This window comes from Solanum lycopersicum, chromosome 7 (assembly GCF_036512215.1).
Source record: "Solanum lycopersicum chromosome 7, SLM_r2.1".
Classification (NCBI taxonomy): Eukaryota; Viridiplantae; Streptophyta; class Magnoliopsida; order Solanales; family Solanaceae; genus Solanum; species Solanum lycopersicum.
The window spans coordinates 9,127,607-9,147,282 of NC_090806.1; positions in this window are offsets into that span (position 1 = coordinate 9,127,607).

The following is a 19,676-nucleotide window of genomic DNA, read 5'->3' on the forward strand; positions in this document are numbered from 1 at the left end:
TTACATGTGTTTGCTTCTAATAAGCCTCAGTCTTTGAATGATGAAGAATGGGAATTTGAGCATCTGCAGGTTTGTGGCTATATTAGACAATGGGTTGAAGATAATGTTAGAAATCATATTGTGAATGAGACACATGCCAAAAGTTTGTGGGACAAGCTCGAGACACTTTATGCTTCGAAGACTGGCAACAACAAGTTGTTCCTATTGAAACAATTAATGAATATCAGGTATAAAGAGGACACTCCTATTTCTGATCATATTAATGATTTTCAGGGTGTTCTTGACCAGCTGTCCGGAATGGGTGTAAAGTTTGATGATGAGATACAGGGACTTTGGCTTCTTAATACTCTGCCAGACTCTTGGGAAACTCTTCGTGTTTCTTTAACTAATTCTGCTCCCAGTGGTGTTGTAACCATGGAATATACTAAGAGTGGTGTCTTGAATGAAGAAATGAGAAGAAGATCTCAAGCCTCATCTTCTTCAGCTTCACACTCCGATGTTTTGGTTACTGAAAATAGGGGGAGAAACAAGTTCAGAGGTCAGAATGATAGAGGTAAAAGTAGAAGCAAGTCAAATTCTAAATACAAGAATATTACATGTGACTATTGCCACAAGAATGGGCATATCATGAAATATTGTTACAAGCACAAGAGAGATATGAGACAACAAAAGAGAGAAGGCGATAATGAAAATCGTGTTGCTGTTGTTGCTAATAATGATCTTCTTGTTTCTTGTGATGAAAATACCATTAATCTTGTTCGTGATGAGTCTAGCTGGTTTGTGGATTCTGGTGCTACTTCTCATGTCACGCCAAAGAAGGAATTATTTTCTTCTTATACTCCAGGTAATTTTGGAACGTTGAAAATGGGCAATAATCATGAAGTTGAAGTTATTGGCATTGGGACAGTTTGTTTGGAAAGTAACAATGGTTCCAAACTAGTTCTTAATAATGTCAAGCATGCTCCAGATGTTCGCTTGAATTTGATTTCTGTGGGATATCTTGATGATGAGGGTTATGTTAATATATTTGGTGTTGGCCAGTGGAAGCTTACTAGAGGTTTGATGGTTGTGGCCCGTGGTGACAAGTTGTCTAACTTGTATGTATTTCAGGGCTCCATCTCCAGAGACTCAGTAAATTTGGTGGAGAATGATACTTCATCAGAGTTATGGCATAGAAGGCTGAGTCATATGAGCGAGAAGGGGATTGATAGTTTGGCTAAGAAAAATTTGCTTTCTGGAGTGAAACAAGCAAAGTTGAAGAAATGTGTTCATTGCTTAGCCGGTAAACAGAAAAGAGTTTCTTTTCAGAGTCATCCGCCTTCAAGAAAGTTGGATCTGCTGGAGTTGGTACATTCTGATTTGTGTGGTCCTTTTAAGGTAAGATCTCATGGTGGTGCACTTTACTTTGTGACTTTTATTGATGATCATTCTCGCAAACTCTGGGTATTTCCTTTGAAGTCTAAGGATCAAGTACTTGATGTGTTCAAGAGTTTTCAGGCCTTGGTTGAAAGACAAACAGGGAAGACATTGAAATGCATCCGCTCAGATAATGGTGGTGAGTATATTGGTCCTTTTGATAGATATTGCAGAGAGCAGGGTATTAGGCATCAGAAAACTCCTCCAAAGACTCCTCAGTTAAATGGTTTAGCAGAGAGGATGAACAGAACTCTAGTTGAGAGGGTTAGATGTATGCTTTCCGATGCTAAGCTGTCAGATTCTTTTTGGGCAGAAGCACTTAATACTGCTGCTTATGTTATCAATTTATCTCCTGCTGTTGCTTTAGATGGTGATGTCCCTGACAGAGTTTTGACTGGTAAGAATGCTTCTTATGATCATCTTAGAGTTTTTGGGTGTAAAGCCTTTGTACATGTTCCTAAGGATGAAAGGTCAAAGTTGGATGTTAAAACTAGGCAGTGTATCTTCATTGGTTATGGTCAAGATGAATTTGGCTATCGTTTCTATGATCCTGTTGAGAAAAAACTTGTTAGAAGTCGTGATGTTGTGTTCTTTGAAGACCAAACAATTGAAGATTTTGACAAAGCTGACAAGGCTGATTTTCAGACTAGTGAGAACTTAGTTGATGTTGATCCAGTTCCTTTGACTATTGCACCGGAAGAAAATCTTCATAATGATGAAAATCAAGTTGATAATGAAGATGGTGATCATGTTCAGAATGACCGGCATGATGTTGTTGATGCTCCAGTGCAAGATGATGTGGTTGTCCAACAACTAATTATAGATGCTCCAGAGAGTTCTCTCAGACGATCTAGTAGAGAGAGAACTCCTTCATCTCGTTATTCTCCCAATGAGTATGTACTCTTGACTGACGGGGGAGAACCTGAGAGTCTTGATGAGGCCATGGAAAGTGAAGAAAAAGAAAGGTGGTTTGATGCTATGGAAGATGAGATTAAATCTTTGCATGATAATCATACCTTTGATTTGGTTAAGTTACCTAAAGACAGAAAAGCTTTGAAAAACAGGTGGGTTTTTCGGGTGAAACATGAAGATGGTAATCCAGTTCCACGGTACAAAGCTAGATTAGTTGTCAAGGGATTTAATCAGAAAAAAGGAGTTGATTTTGATGAGATATTCTCTCCAGTTGTGAAGATGTCATCCATTGGTGTGGTTCTAGGCTTGGCTGCAAGTCTAGATTTAGAGGTTGAGCAAATGGATGTTAAAACTGCTTTCCTCCATGGTAACTTAGATGAAGAAATTTATATGGAGCAACCGGAAGGTTTTGAAGTCAAGGGTAAAGAGAATTACGTTTGCAAATTGAAGAAGAGCTTGTATGGTTTGAAACAAGCTCCCAGGCAGTGGTACAGGAAGTTTGGTTCTTTTATGAGTCAGCAGGGCTTCAAGAAGACTTCTTCAGACCATTGTGTTTTTGTGCAAAAGTTCTCTGATGGTGACTTTATTATTGTGTTGCTTTATGTTGATGACATGCTTGTTGTTGGTCATAATACTTGCAGGATTCAGAAGTTGAAGCAAGAGTTGAGTAAGTCTTTTGCTATGAAAGACTTAGGACCAGCAAGGCAGATTCTTGGCATGCAGATTGTCCGTGATAGAAAGGCCAAGAAATTGGTATTATCACAAGAGAAGTACATTCAGAAAGTACTTCGCAGATTCAGCATGGACAAAGCTAAGGTTGTCAGTACACCTTTAGCTATGCACTTCAAATTGAGCACGAAACAGTGTCCTTCTAGTGATGATGAGAAGGAAGATATGAAGAAAGTTCCTTATGCTTCAGCTGTTGGTAGTTTGATGTATGCGATGGTTTGTACAAGACCGGATATTGCTCACGCTGTTGGAGTTGTTAGTCGTTTTCTTTCTAATCCGGGAAGAGAACATTGGAATGCTGTGAAGTGGGTTATGAGATATCTTTGTGGCCCTTCTAGTCTGAGTTTGTGTTTTGGTACAGGGAAACCTATTCTTTGTGGTTATACTGATTTAGACATGGCTGATGATGTTGATACTCGCAAGTCTACTTCAGGGTACTTGGTTACTTTTGCAGGGGGAGCTGTGTCTTGGCAATCTAGGTTGCAAAAATGTGTTTCTCTATCTACTACAGAAGCTGAGCTTATTGCTGTCGTTGAAGCTTGTAAAGAATTGCTTTGGATGAAGAGATTCTTGGGGGAACTTGGTTGTGCTCAAGAGAGGTATGTGCTTTATTGTGACAGTCAAAGTGCTATACATCTTGGCAAGAATTCTACGTTCCATGGTCGGTCTAAACACATTGATGTGAGATACCATTGGATTCGAGATGTGTTGGATTCTAAGTTGCTTGAGCTTGAAAAGATTCATACAAATGACAATGGTTCCGATATGATGACTAAAGCTTTGCCAAGAGGGAAGTTTGAAGATTGTTACATGGTCGCCGGGATGGCGGTCTCCTCCACATAGTCGTGAGGGGGAGAATTGTTGGGTTATGAGTCTTTTTTCCCTTCCTATGTGGATAAATAAAAGCGCAATTTGGACCAACCCATTTTTGTCCATAAGCCCATTCTTATGAGGCAAATATAAGCCGTAGGTCTTATTTTCAGATTTTTTTTTAGAGAGAGTTTTTCAGCAGCCAAAAGAGAGAAAAAAGAGAGAAATTCGCAGTAAAAAATCCAGCCATAACAACCAACTTCAAATTGCGATTCCCGCTTCGTTTCTTGTCCGATTGAGCTAATTTTTGGACAGCATATTATCTTCATCTCAATATTTGATTAGGAACTGACAGAGTTGGATTTGGTGGTCTGCAGCTTCAGTTTTGCTATCGTGAACAGTAGCTGCGAAATTGGTGATTTTGCTCCTTTAATTCTCTAGATTTGGTGCAATCTTATTTTGTTGTTGCTCGTTGTTTGGCACTTTGTTTTGTGGACAATTTTGGAGAACAATATTGTAACTCTTGGTGATTATAGTGGAGCTTTTGGTCCCGTGGTTTTTTACTCTTCACATCGAAGGGTTTTCCACGTAAATCTTGGTGTCTTGTGTGATTGGTTTATTATTGTCTTGTTATATTTGTTTGGTTGAATTACTTGCTGCCTTACTATCATATTGCTTGTGGTTGTTTGTTTTTTCTTGGTTCAAATCGAAAAGGGAAAGTATAGACTTGGGTATTCTTCCGCTGTTATCCTGTCATGCATTCTTTGTTAGTGCCTTGTCTTTCCCAACAAAATTGACATCAAATGAATCAAAGGGTCTTCTTAATTTAATCAAATCAAAACTGACATCAAATGAATTAAAGGGCTTTCCAAATTTAATCAAGTACAACTATGTGAAAATTTAAACTAGACAATTATTCTTTCCATAGCTATTTAATGAATTTTGACCGTATAAAATCATGAAGACACTGATGAGAATATAAGATGAAAAGATCAGTTAGTAATTTTCTGTTAGTAACAGTTTCCATTATTTAGTTTATGTACAGTAAAGTTAGTTAGCAAAATTGTTATAAATAAAGAGAATTGTTAGTTAGTTAGTAGTCTTATATTTATAGGTTCATATTGTAACTTTCTTCTCTTAATTCACATTCAATACAATACACAATTTTCTCTCTCAATTCAGTTACTCCTCTAGTTGAGGTTCATCAATGGTGTCAAGGAATGAAGCTCATCAATGGTGCTAATATTGTCATGGTATCAGAGCATTGGTTGATGTATCGTAGTTGTTCTTGTTTCAAAATCGTTTCGTAAGCTTCTTCTCCTTCTGTGTTGTTTTCAATCGATTCGATCAGCTGATTGAGAGATTATGTTGTGAATTCTCTATTTCAGTCATTTTCCTTCTTCTTCTTCTTCTTCTTCTTCTTCTTCTTTCCTTCTGATTGAGGAAACACATTTCGTGGTTGGAGATTAGCAAGTTTTCGAGTAGTTTTTATGTTGGATTTTCTCACAAATATTCGAACACAATGACTGGTACTCAAGCTGATTCCGCTTCTAGTTCAACTACATCTCAATTGGATTTTACTAGTCCCTTTTACCTGCATCCATCAGAAAATGCAGGATCATCCCTGTTACCTGGAGTTTTCGATGGTACCAGTTATAGATCTTGGCGAAGAGCAGTTCTCAGAGCATTGTTAGTTAAAAGCAAAAAAGGTTTTATCAATGGAGCAATTGTGAAACCAGTTACTACGGATCCTAATTTCATGCAATGGGAAAGATGTGACGATATGGTCACATCTTGGATCTTAAATTCCTTGTCTCCAGAATTGCGTGATAGCCTGCAATATGTGAATAATGCAAAGGAGTTACGGGCAGAGTTAGAGGAAAGATACGATCAAACCAATGGATGTAAATTGTATCAATTACAGAAGGAGATTAATGAACTTGTTCAAGGCACTTTAGACATCACTAAGTATTACACAACAATGAAAAAGCTGTGGGAGGAGATGAGTACAGTTGATGTCAATTCTCAGTGCACATGTGTGTGCTCTTGTGGGGGTAAAACAAAGTTACAGAAAGTTGAACAAGATAGAAGACTGATACATTTTTTAATGGGGTAAATGAAATGTATACGACTGTTAGAGGTAGCATTCTTATGATGAGCACTCTTCCTAGCATGGTTCAAGCTTTTGTCATTCTATGCCAAGAAGAAAAACAGAGAGAAGTGAAGCCTCATAACATACAGCCTTAGATTCTACTTCTCTCAATGCTTATGGACAATACAAAAATAATGCAGGTTACAAGAGATTCAGAAAAAATTATAGTTCATCTAAAGGAGTTGGAACTAGTTCTAATAATACATGTAATAATAATGTGTCTAGAGGAAATTCAAGTACCAACAGGTCTTTTTTAGTCTGCGACTATTGCAACAAATCAGGACACACGAGAGATAGATGTTATAAACTTCATAGATATCCATCCAATCCAAAGTTTCAAAAGGGAAAAGGAACAAGTTCTGCAGCAAATATGTGTGCTTCTGATATGAATACACAACATTATGAGGAAGAGTCTGAAATGGGAAAGCTGATGCCATTAAACTTGTCCAAAGATCAATATGAAAAACTACTCAACATCTTAGGAACTATACAAGCTGGAAATGGAGGTTTTAATTCTGATAATTCAAACAACATGCAAAATGGGGTTGTGAACTTGGCAGGTATACTTGCTTGTTATTCCTTTATCACTGATATAGGTGATCTTTCTTGTAAATGTGTTAAAATAACTGTTGGCTCTTGGATCATAGATTCAAGATCATCACATCATATGACCTATGATAAAACAGCTCTCACAAACATTAGAACACTCCCATATCCTTTCTTAATATCACTCCCAAATGGTTACAAGGTTAAAGTGACTCAAGTTGGTGATGCTTGTTTAAATCCAGCTTTAACTCTGAGCAAAGTGTTATTTGTGCCTAGCTTCAAGTTTAATCTCATTTTTGTTCATTGTTTAGCATTACAAAATAATGAAGTAATCAGTTTTGATAAGTTCTCTTGTTTGTTGCAGGGCCCTTCTCTGAAGAGCCCTCTGGAACTTGGTAAAGCCAAGAATGGTCTGTATTTCTTGTGTCAAAAATGTCACAATTGCTGCAAGTCTGTTGAGGAAAAGTCACCTCATTCTAATTGTCATCTTGTCTCCAAAATTCACACTGCATCTTCTGTAAAACAATCTCAAATTTCTACTATAAATAAAGCAGATTGTAAGGCTATTCCTTCTTCTTATTCTAATGATAAGTGTCTTTCATTTGCTAATGTCTCTAATCACACTTATAATGATGAACTTCTGTGGCATGCTAGATTAGGCCATGTACCCTTTGTAAAGATGAGGAATATATCAGCCATACCTGTAAATTTTTCTCCTAAACAACCTTTTACATGCAATATATGTCCTATGGCTAGGCAAACTAGGATGCCTTTTCTAGAGAGCACATCCACCACTACCACAATTTTTGAATTGCTACATGTTGATTTATGGGGGCCATATCACATTCCTACTCATGATGATTACTATTATTTTCTTACTATGGTGGATGACTACAGTAGGTACACTTGGACACAATTACTAAGGTGCAAAAGTAATGCTCTTCAAACCATATAAGCCTTTGTATCTCTCATAGAAAACCAATTTCAAACTAAGTTGAAAGCCATAAGATCAAACAATGGTTTAGAATTTACCTCAGCTGAAGCTGTATATTTTTTTCAAACCAAAGGCATTATACACCAAAGGACTTGTCCATATATACCTCAACAAAATGGAGTGGTAGAAAGGAAACATAAATACTTACTTGAAACAGCAAGAGCACTCTTATTTCAATCAAAATTACCTACGAAATACTGGGGAGAGTGTGTATTAACTGCCACATATATAATAAATACATTGCCTACTAAACTTCTTCAAAACAAATCTCTATATGAGATATTATACCATAAACAACCTACATATTCTCATCTGAAGAGTTTTTGTTGTCTTTGTTTTCCAACTGTCTTGAAAACTCATAAGGATAAACTTGAACCAAGAACCACTCCCCATGTTTTTGTTGTCTACCCATTCAATACAAAAGGCTACAAAGTTTTGAATTTAGCTACCAAGAAAGTTCACATATCTAGAGATGTTATTTTTCATGAAAAATATTTTCCTTTTGTTCTTGCTCCTGATGACTCTAGTTTCAGTTCTGTTTTACAAATGCTCACTCATTTTGTCAATATGCCTTGTATGCCTGGAAAAATAAACATTTTTGCTGCTGATGAAATGCTGGACAATCTTACACCACATGAAGTCACTGACAATCATGTAACCAATATTACTAACATACATGAAACACCATCTGTTGATATACATGATTCTACACCACAAGAACCACAAGAAACTCGAAGAGTTTCACAAGAGTCTGGCAGAGTATTAAGAAGCCAAAGTCCCTGTATCTCATCATCAAACTTTACACCCATTTCGAACAGTTGGTCAAGAACACCCTGAAAATCATTAATATGATCAGAAATAGGAGTGCCCTCTTTATACCTGATATTCATTAATTGTTTCAATAGGAACAACTTGTTGTTGCGAGTCTTCGAAGCATAAAGTTTCTCGAGCTTGTCCCACAAACTTTTGGCATGTGTCTCATTCACAATATGATTTCTAACATTATCTTCAACCCATTGTCTAATATAGCCACAAACCTGCAGATGCTCAAATTCCCATTCTTCATCATTCAAAGACTGAGACTTATTAGAAGCAAACACAGGTAAATGCATCTTCTTGACAAATAGAAGATCTTTCATCTTTCCTTTCCAAATATGATAGTTACTACCATTTAAACACACCATTTTGCTCATATTTGCCTCCATCATTCAAAACGACAATCAACAATAACCAATGCTCTGATACCACTTTGTTGGGAAAGACATGGCACTAACAAAGAATGCCTGACAGGATAACAGCGGAAGAATACCCAAGTCTATACTTTCCCTTCTCGATTTGAACGAAGAGAAGACAAACAACCACAAGCAATATAATAGTAAGGCAGCAAGTAATTCAGCCAAACAAATATAACAAGACAATAATAAACCAATCACACAAGACACTAAGATTTACGTGGAAAACCCTTCGATGTGAAGAGTAAAAAAACCACAGGACCAAAAGCTCCACTATAATCACCAAGAGTTACAATATTGTTCTCCAAAATTGGCCACAAAACAAGTGCCAAACAACGATCAACAACAAAATAAGATTGCACCAAATCTAGAGAATTAAAGGAGCAAAATCATCAATTTCGCAGCTACTATTCACGACAGCAAAACTGAAGTTGCAGGCCACCAAATCCAACTCTGTAAATTCCTAATCAAAGATTGAGATGTAGATAATATGCTGTCCAAAAATCAGCTCAATCGGACAAGAAATGAAGCGGAAATCGCAATTTGAAGTTGGCTGTCTGAATTTTGACTGCGAAAAACTGATCTTTTTCTCTCTTTTTGGCTGCTGAGAAAACTCTATGTGTATATGAATATAAGACCTAAAATAGGCTTATATTTGCCTAATAAGAATGGGCCTATGGGCAAAAATGGATTGGTCCAAATTGGGCTTTTATTTATCCACATAGGAAGGGAAAAAAGACACATAACCCAACAAATAGCATAGAAGTTGCTTTGGGTGGCCTTAGAAGCAGTGGCCTCTCATTTGATCTTTTGCTCACTGATATCCACATGCTTAAAATGGATATCTTTCAATTTCAACAAGAGATAGCTAAGGAATTTGACATTCCCATTTGTTGTAAGTTTATAATTTTTTATATTTCTTTATGAAAATTAAAAAAATATCGTTCTTTATTGATAACTCTAAACTCATAATGATTCAAATTATATATACTGTATTATATACTCCCTACATCTCATTTTATGTGACACCAAAAAAAAATGTCCCACTTAATTTTAAAGATAGTACTCTAATACATTTATGAGGAGGGAGAAAAATGAGTTTACTTTTTAAAGGACAATTTGACAAACATTCCAAAGTCTTTATTATTTCTTAAACTCCGTGTCTGGTCAAATGTTGACACATATAATGGGACGGAGGGAGTATGAAATAGCGACTAACCCTAATAATACTATGTATGATTTATAGAAAGAAATTAAAGATATGTGGAATAGGGATTAATCTAGAATGGAATTACATGGGAATTTTTATACGGATTAGTATGAAAATTTGCAGGAGAATAAGTTACCTGCAGATTTTCATATTAATCCCTAGAAAAACCTCACATAATTCACACTTTTCCTATAGTGAACTATTAACCATCCTTTTTTCTCTATTTTGTTCTAATTGTATGACTTAGATCTTTATCATTTAATGCGATTGCCAGTTATGTCAAATGATAAGAAAGACAGTACACTTATCAAAGGACTTGACAATAGAGTTGTTTTCTTCATACTGAAGCCCATAACACAAGATGGTATAAATTATTTATGGAATTATGCAACCTCATTGGGAAAGAAGAAGCATAAAGGAAAACAAGTTGTACAAGTGTTTGAAGAAAACACTAATGAGAAAATCCTCAATGAGGTAATTGATATTGAATCTTCGTCTTCCGTTAGTAAGAAGGACAAATCTATCAGAAAATATGACAATATTGAAAATAAAGACTATTCATCTCAACGAGCAAAGAAGAGTAAAACCCTTTGGAGGGATCCCCTTCACAACAAATTTGTGGAAGTTGTTGATATACTTGTTGTGAAAAGTAAGTCTTCCTATACATAAATAATTCGATAATATCATGTCATTCAAATATTATCTATATGTAAAACACCGTAAAATATGTGATTTTCGGTAGAACCACCTTTTATCATTATTTAGCTAGATTAAAATTTTAATTCGTTTCTATATGTTGTAGGTACTTGACATACCCCTTATTTTATTCAATAATGCATGTCCACTTTTCTATATTTAGTCACCATTTTATAATTTTCTTATATTTATATAACACAATCTTATTATATAGTCTTTCATCGAAAAATTATATTATTTAACTAGATTAACATTTTAATTTCATATTTCAATTTCATGTATGTATATATTGTAGGTACTTAAGTGACTTGTCTTACTTACGACAAATGTCTATTTTTGTATTATTTTAACGTTCCTTAGTATATTTTCTGCCTCCATCACTGCTTGTATATATATTTCGATTTGAGTAAACTAGGAATAAGCATGATATATATATTTTTTTTGCATATGCTTGTCCCAAAAAAGTTCATGAACTCGTGAATATGCTTAGCTGACTAAGAAACAGATTGCTAGCCACCTCCACGTTTAATTAATTACCTTTGATGTTTATATTTTCTATCAACCTCTTTTTACTTTTTAAAAGTCACAATATTTATCCTTTTAGGAATTTATATGATAAATTCACATATAGAAAAATAAATATTATTTTTTGAGATGAAAAGAGAAAAATACTAAATACTAATTGAGTAAAGAGTTAATAGTGGTTTATTATATTTGTGTTTGTACACTTTGCAGAAATATCGTTTGACCTTGGATAAAAAACCTAATCCAGAATTGGTTTTGGATTCGAGTAAAACCACATCTGGTAATGCTAATCAATTTGTCAATAACATCTGACAATATTTCAGCTTTAGCTCCACAAGTTATGACAAAAAATCTCAACAATGCTGGCCCTGATACTGAGTCTGATCTTCGAAACTTCATGTCTAATTATGAGAAAGATAGAAATTTTTCTAATATATTAAGTCGACATCTTAATCAGAAGCCTTGTAAATTGGTACGTACTTTTGATTTTATACGTTTTCTTATTTATTTTCTAGTATTCTTTTATGTTTAGAAAGTTATACCTTTCTAACGTAAATATTTGATGATTTTTAGTGTACAAACCTAACAAGAATGAGAAGGGGATAACTATTAGCAAATTATATAATATCTTACAAATATATAGTGCAAAATTAGTTATTATTAAATCTTCATATAATTTTTTTTATATCTTATTTCATTATGTAGCAAGGAAATCATGAAGGTATTAATGCTGATGGAATATCGTTACAACTTGGTAATGTTCTTCCAAATTCGAATTTGGAGGTAATTTTTCATATATCTGTCTTATTTTCTGAAAATATTAATTTATAGAGTTATGTTAATTTAGTGTACTTAAAATTATATGATAATTTATTAATATAGCATGGCAATAGTGATTACGCTTGTAATTTTGATGTATTATTTTAATGTGTAACAAGCAAATTACGGAGGTGTTATTACAAAGAAAAAAAATATTAAATATCCCCTATATTTAAAACTTAGAGGTATTTTTCATATATTTATGTTTGGTCAACGAGTATTATTTTATGAAAATAAAAATTTCTAGAGTTAAAGGTGGATCGACTCATCAAATTCACATTGAAATAGGATCAACACAAGAAAAAATACTCGAATTAAGAAGATAATACACATTATTATTTTTCTCCGATTTTCAAATAATTTGATTGGTTAATTTTTAATTTCTAGTGTTTTATTTTATTTTACAGCAAGGAAAATATGCAAGTATTACTGCAGAGGAAAGACAATTGCATTCCAAAACTGTTTCTCCAAATTTGGCACTTCAGGTAGTTTTTCATATACCTATATTTGGTGATAGAATATTACTTCATCCGCTCTTATTTAGTTGTCATAATTTTCTTTTTGAGTGTCTGACTGATACTTTAAGATATATTTTTAATTATATTGATAAGAAAAAAAATTATATTTTATATTGCTTTTTAGATAGTTTTTGAATATTTAAATTTTTATTTTAAAATCTCAAATTAATGTAATCTACTTTAACTATAGAAATTAATCAAATTAACTCTGAAAAAGGAATGCTGGAAGAATAGTGCAACTTAGCAACTAAAAAGTAACGGAGGGAGTAAGTATATTTTAAAAAAATAATTTGAGAGTTAAGAAAAATAAGTAAATTTGTACGCAATCATGATAATAAAGTAATTTCTTACATTTTGGTAGAACACAAATGATCATAGTTTTGTTATATGAAAGTCTAAATGTGTGTCATATAAAATAATTCGATAATGAAAAGCAGAATTATACTATCTCCGTCCCATTTTATATGATAACATCGGACACAATGTTTAAGAAATAATGAAGACTTTAAAATGTTTATCAAATTATCCTTCAAAAAAATTAACTCTCTTTTCTGCCTCCTTATAAATGTATTAGAATACTATCTTTAAAATTAAGTGATACCAACAAGGATAAAAGAGAAATTGTACCTTTAAATGTTTAACATATAAAGAAATGTGACATTTTTTTACCATATTATAACTTTTGAAATATACTTAGAGAAAATATTTTTCGACAAATATGCTTATAATTATTTTTTCTGTCTTCTTTCGCTATGTAGCAAGAAATCTGTTGAGGTGTTACTGCAGAGGATGCATTGTTCGATCATCTTAATGTTCGCTCAAATTCAAAAAATGGGGTAATTTTTCATACCCTTCATTTGGTCAATGAACATTTTGCTATAAAGTAAAGAAAATTGAGAAAGTTTGTACGCACTATCATTTTGTTGCACACACAAAAAAAAATATGAAATTCAAAAACTATATTTTTTTTTATAAAAAATACTTACAAATTCGATTTCTTATTTTACTATGCAGTCAGAAGATTATGAAAGTTTTACTGCAGAAGATTGGTCATTCCTCAATAGTCTTTTCTTGGATCATGAACTCGAGGTAGTTTCTTACATACATTTTGTATGTTAGATCACGAAGCATTATTTTTTGAAAGTACAATACCAGAGTTGAGTGAATTATGGTGTACATGTCTGGAATGGTAGGACCCTCTAGAATAACACTAAAGAGATTTGAATCTTCTCTTATCAGATTAAAATTATTCTATTATCCACCATATATCCATAATACTTTCCATTTAATAGTAGTGGTCTTGTTTGTGACGCTCTTTGACCAGTACGTGGTGCAACTATTGATCATTTTCAAATTTTAATTTTTTGAATGACAGACCTACTCTAATACCAATTAAACTGTACCACCTATTTGATACATGAACTTGGTACTTGTAATACTTTGATTGAATCATGTAACACGAAAGAGCACAAACATTTATTATTGAACACCTTCTTGTTTAAGGAAGAAAAACCACAACCTGACGTGTAGAATTTTCAGCAACTTCTCACTAACTTCAAAGAGTGGTTTTAGATTACAACTCTATAATCTAAAAGAATAGGTCTAGTACTTCAACTCCAACGATTAAATCTAATTGTTATCTCTTCTCTCCAAGAAGTCATAAGGGCTTATAGTTACAACTCCACAAACTCATTTTCAAACATAGAACTACTACAACTCAATAACAATTTCAAGTCACACAAACAATAAACCTACTAAAAATGAAAACCTAACTCTAGTTCTTCTTTCTTGTGTGCTCCCTCTACAACTTCTTGCCTTTTGTTGAAAAACTACAATATTCAGTGTCTTCAAAAGAAATTATCTTTTATTGGACCCTATGCAGATTCAAACTCTATTTTCGTGCGCCTTCTCTTCCTACTTCATTTTGTAACTAACTTTCAGTACTTGATCTAATTTATTAGTCATCAAAACTATAGTTACTGAAAATATATTGACCAGATGTCCATTTGTCTATGTTTCACCATAGAATATTATATTATGAAATTATAATTATAAACTTAATTGAAACAAAAAAAAAGGTTTGTATACACTATCAGTTTCTTTTCAACCACTTCACTTCCCCAGTCAATTAGTGAAGATGACTTACCTTCGATTTGAAAGGCTTCCCAAGTGGTTGGACAAATAAGTTATCAATTTTATTTTTTCTTAAACTTTTGTAGAACAAAAATGATAGATTTTTGTTATATGGAATTAAAATTTAAACTTATGTTGTGCAAGATATTTCCGTAGTGCAATTCAAAACCATATCATAGCTTGAAAATCCATAGTGCAAATAATTGTCAATAAATATTTTTATAACTTTTGTTCTTTTATTTCAATCATGTGTAGCAAGCTAATCATGAAGGTCTTACTACAAAGGAAGGATCGATCCAACTTTGTAATGATCCCCCAAACACAACACTTGAGGTGACTTCTTATATACCTATTGTTTATTTAATTTTTTCTTATGTTTTTGTCGTATATAAATGATCTACTTTTGTTATATGAGTAGTTAAATATGTTTTGAATAAGACAATCTAAAATTGAAGATAAATATTTATCATAATTTGCAAACAAATAGTGTGAAAATATTTGTCATAAACTGTACGTACAACTTTTGGTGTCATTATTTCACTATATGGAAAAAAAAATTAAGCAGGTATTATTATATATTTAAAAATTTTATTTCTCCATACTAGTGTTCTTACAAATTTAAAAGCTTTGATAGTTTTTTATATGTCTATGTTTGGTCATAGAATATTATATTCTAAAAAATATACTTACAGAGTAACCAAGTTTTGAGGCATCTCTGCCTCTACATTGTTGCCATAGTTGGCTAATGCTGTTAGATTATCAAAACCTGTTAACTTATTGCAAGTGGTCCTTAAAACTAGTTTAGTAGATATTGCCCTTTGTTGATCATCCTTGACTAGAGACATAGTATGATTAGGAGAAGCAGATAATATAGTAGCTTGATCGGACGGTGTTAGCTTGGTACCTGGTCTTGACAAAAGTCTGCTACCTTGTTTGCTTGTCGAAAGCTATGTCTGATTGGTGGATTCCCCAACCTCTTCATAAGCAACCTTGAATGATTAATTTTTCTCATATAAATAGGTTGAAAATTTTCTAGTGCTTCTATTGCCTCAATTGAGTCTAGCTCAATTTCTATATGGACAATAGAACAATCAACAACTAATTTTAAACCATCGAGAAGAGATTTTATGTCAGTGAATCTTTGGGTAGTGATGTTACGGTAAACACTCATTACCAATTGCCATTGTGATCCCTGATAACTCCTCCAAGTAACGCCCTTATTACAAACTTTGAAAAGGAGTCGTCAGTGTTAAGTTTGAAAGATCCTACCTGGGGTGGGGGTGGGGGGAACCACCTAATTCTAACGAGGTCGGATTATTCCGGATCTTGCGCCTGATGAGTATAATGTCGGTATTCTGTCATTTTATTATTCACCAGGGTAGACGGTAGGGATGCGTTTTTGTTGTTGAAAATATTATTGTTTCTATTTTTCCATAAACTCCAAAGGACGAAAGGGAAATATCCGACCAGTTGCTATGTTGCGGCAACTTAAGATCTTTCAATGAGTTGAGTGAATGGGTATGTGGAGAGATGTAGGGTGGGTGAGATATGGTTTCATCCTCTTGTTTATAGAATGTGCAAATGGATTCTGGGACAAAGCCAAAGTGGTGCAAGTAGGGGTTGGTAGGAAGTCTATGATGTGCGCACAACCAAAGCAAAATTTGATTTTGTTTGGAATATTTTGCTTCCAAATCCAGCTATGATGAAACGGATTGGGAGGGGGTTGTTTCGGAATATGGAGGACGGATTTGATGGTGAATAAACCATTTGGGTTGCCCATCCAGTAGAGCTTATCATTTTTCAAAGAATCATGGTCTAATCTAATGAATTTTACTTTTTCCATGATATTCTGGGGGATGTGAAGGTTAAAGAGTGCTCCAGTTCCAGTTAGAGTTAGAATTGTCCCAAATAGAAGAAATAGTGGCATTTTAATCTTTCAATATAAGGAGACCTTGAACTGTCCGAGATCCATCTATGGTACCAAAGGCTAATAGATCTACCATTATTTGGGGATCAATCTATATTATTTGAAAAATAGATTTCACAGTAAGAAAATTCTCGTACACACTATTATTTTACTCTTCCCTATTTTGTCCTTTTTTCCAATTTCCCCTCCACTAGATAATAAGTGGATATAGTGAGCCGAAAGAGTTTTTAAATTATTTGGTTGGTTAATTTTGAAATAAGTTATTTCTTATATTTTTGCATAACATGATCAATCTTCATTCAGGTAGTTTCTCATATACATATGTTCGTTAAATCATTGATCATTATATATTTAAAAGGTGTACTTTTTTGAGTTTGAAGGAATAAAATAAGTTTATATATTATACTATTTTCTCTTCATTTGATATTCCTTTAAAGCATTTTTCCTTTTTTTTCTTGTTAATGAGTGAAGAAGATTGTATATTTAGAAACAAAAGGATTCAATTTAGCTTATTAATTTTTGATAAAGTTGTTGAATGAATTAATCTATTTGTATTGTAGGAAAACATAAACATGTATGGAATAAAAAATTTGTATTGTACAAGATAATTCAATAATGAGATTCAAAACTCTAACATCACTTGTGAAAATAATCTTAAATCAATATTTTTTCAACTTTTGATGTCTACTCAGGATGACTTCCTACTTTGCTATGATGACACAAATGTGGAGCCCAAGGTAATTCCTCACATACATATGTTTTATCATTGAGCATTACATTAATTTTCTTCCCCAGTTAATTTCATAGTTAATTAGTGGAGATGGTCATTTATTTTGAGGTAAAAGATTTTCCAAATAATTTGGTTGGTTAATTTTTAATTTACTTGTTATGTTTTTTTTCACACTAATTCTATTTAGGGGTCTTGAGCTATATAGTTGTAGTAAATTAGGTTGGTGATGGAGTTAGATTTATCTTCATCAAGAGTTAGGGGACCATGTATTTGTTCCCTAATGGTCTTAGGGTTGGGTATCCATTTATCATGCCATAATGAAACTAGAGAGCCATTTTTTTTATAAGAGTAATATACTAGAAAACACAATAGAATATATATATATATGTGTGTGTGTGTGTGTGTGTGTGTGTGTGTGTGTGTATGTATATATATAGAGAGAGAGAGAGAGAGACAAAGTGTATGATCAAATCCAACGACCTAGTCGACGAAAGTACAAAGCTAGTTCAAGAGTACAAGTCTCAAAAGTAGACCAAAAAGTACATACTTGTCTAAAATACAAAACACTAGTCAAAACTATATATAGATAGAGATAAGTCTAACTAGGACGCCATCAAATCGCCCTTAATCTCCGAGATCTCCATAAAGGTTCGAATCACCGTTGTCGGTTGGCGCTCGGATCTTCATCAAGAAAAAAATGTCGAGTGTAGGATGAGACTCAAAATAAAAAGAATCCAATAGAAATCATAGGCCGACTGAGCTTTGAAAGTAAATACAATATGAAAAGCGAGGAAGTAGACAATGTCAAGAGGTGAGATATGAATGAAGAAATAACAGAGAGTCTAACTATTGAGCTCACAAATCTAGAAAGAACGAAGTAGTAGAGTAAAACAACTATATAAAACTGAACTGGACCTTATAGACCTATAAGGTACACTAGTGCGGAACTTGAAAGTAAATAACCCAGAAGGATCCTATAAACCCTATGAGTACACAGAAAATCTAGAGATAATGCTAACTAAGATTAATGGGTTCTATAATTGAAATGGACGACCCCGAACTCGAACCATGGCGAAGGCACCTCAAAGAACCCAATATATAAAGACACCATGTCAGGACTCGAATCGATCCTAGTAGAGAAATGTCAGGGCCTCAAACTGCAACTAATAGAGATGTGTCAGCGCCCCAAACAACAACTAAAAGACTCTGATTATCTCCAAATCACATGCTCCTCTTCATGCGGGAATGTACCATAAAGTGAAACCACCTTCAAAGTCACAAGCGATCAACTCACACTCAAAATCCAAGACCCGTCTAATATAACCAACAAGGACCGAAATTGCAAAAGAAACACCAACGCCAAAACATATGGGAAGTTTTTTATGGACAATTACAAGAGTTGAGTTGTATCCTAGATAAGGATTCATACTATTAGACCCAAGTCATTTTTATCAATCTATAGGGGGCTAAGCATTCCAAACCAATATTGGAGTATTTCTAAGGCATAACGACTCCAAATAGCAAGTCTAACGCAAACATTTGCATATTCCTAGGCTAAGACCAAGAATAAGTCACCAATAACAAAAAATAAAACCAAACGTATAGATACAATAAAGCATGATAAAACATCACAAATGAGGTAGACATGCTCAATTTCCTGGAAAAACTACTTAAGAAGAAGGATAAGGTATGTGTTATATCCACTAAGCATGACACAAGCTAGAAACCCTGACCAAAACTATCTAAGCAAAATGAATTTACCAACACAAGTTCAATATAAGATCGATAATTTGGAGACCAGCTACCACAAAGTCGACTAAGCGAACTACAAAATAAACTAAACTAGAGTTTTATCCTTCTGAACTACCTTCAATCAATTCCACACTATGAAATCACAATGTCAATACAGACGTTTTGATACCTAAATCACAATAATTGAAAATAGTCTTAAAAATGAGTCAAAATGGCATTGTGGAACCCACTGTCACGATCAGGGAGCACCCCCTAGATGTAACTGGCGTCCGTCCTCGAAGAGTCCTTAGACTATGTCTTAGAATACATCATAACATATCATAGGTAGAGAAAATCTGTAAAATTTAAAACTTTTACATTTGAAGTATACTTTGACTTCTCATTTATCATATATGAAGTTTACGTAGACTTCTCGTTTAGCAACATAGTCAATATCATCAAAATAGTCTATTATTGTCTCACATATACCATATAATAGAGAATTAAATTTGAGTATATCCCTTACACTAGTACAAAATGCCTCATATAGGCTTTCAACAAAGTTTCAAATATAAGGAAAAAAACAAGTATCTTAG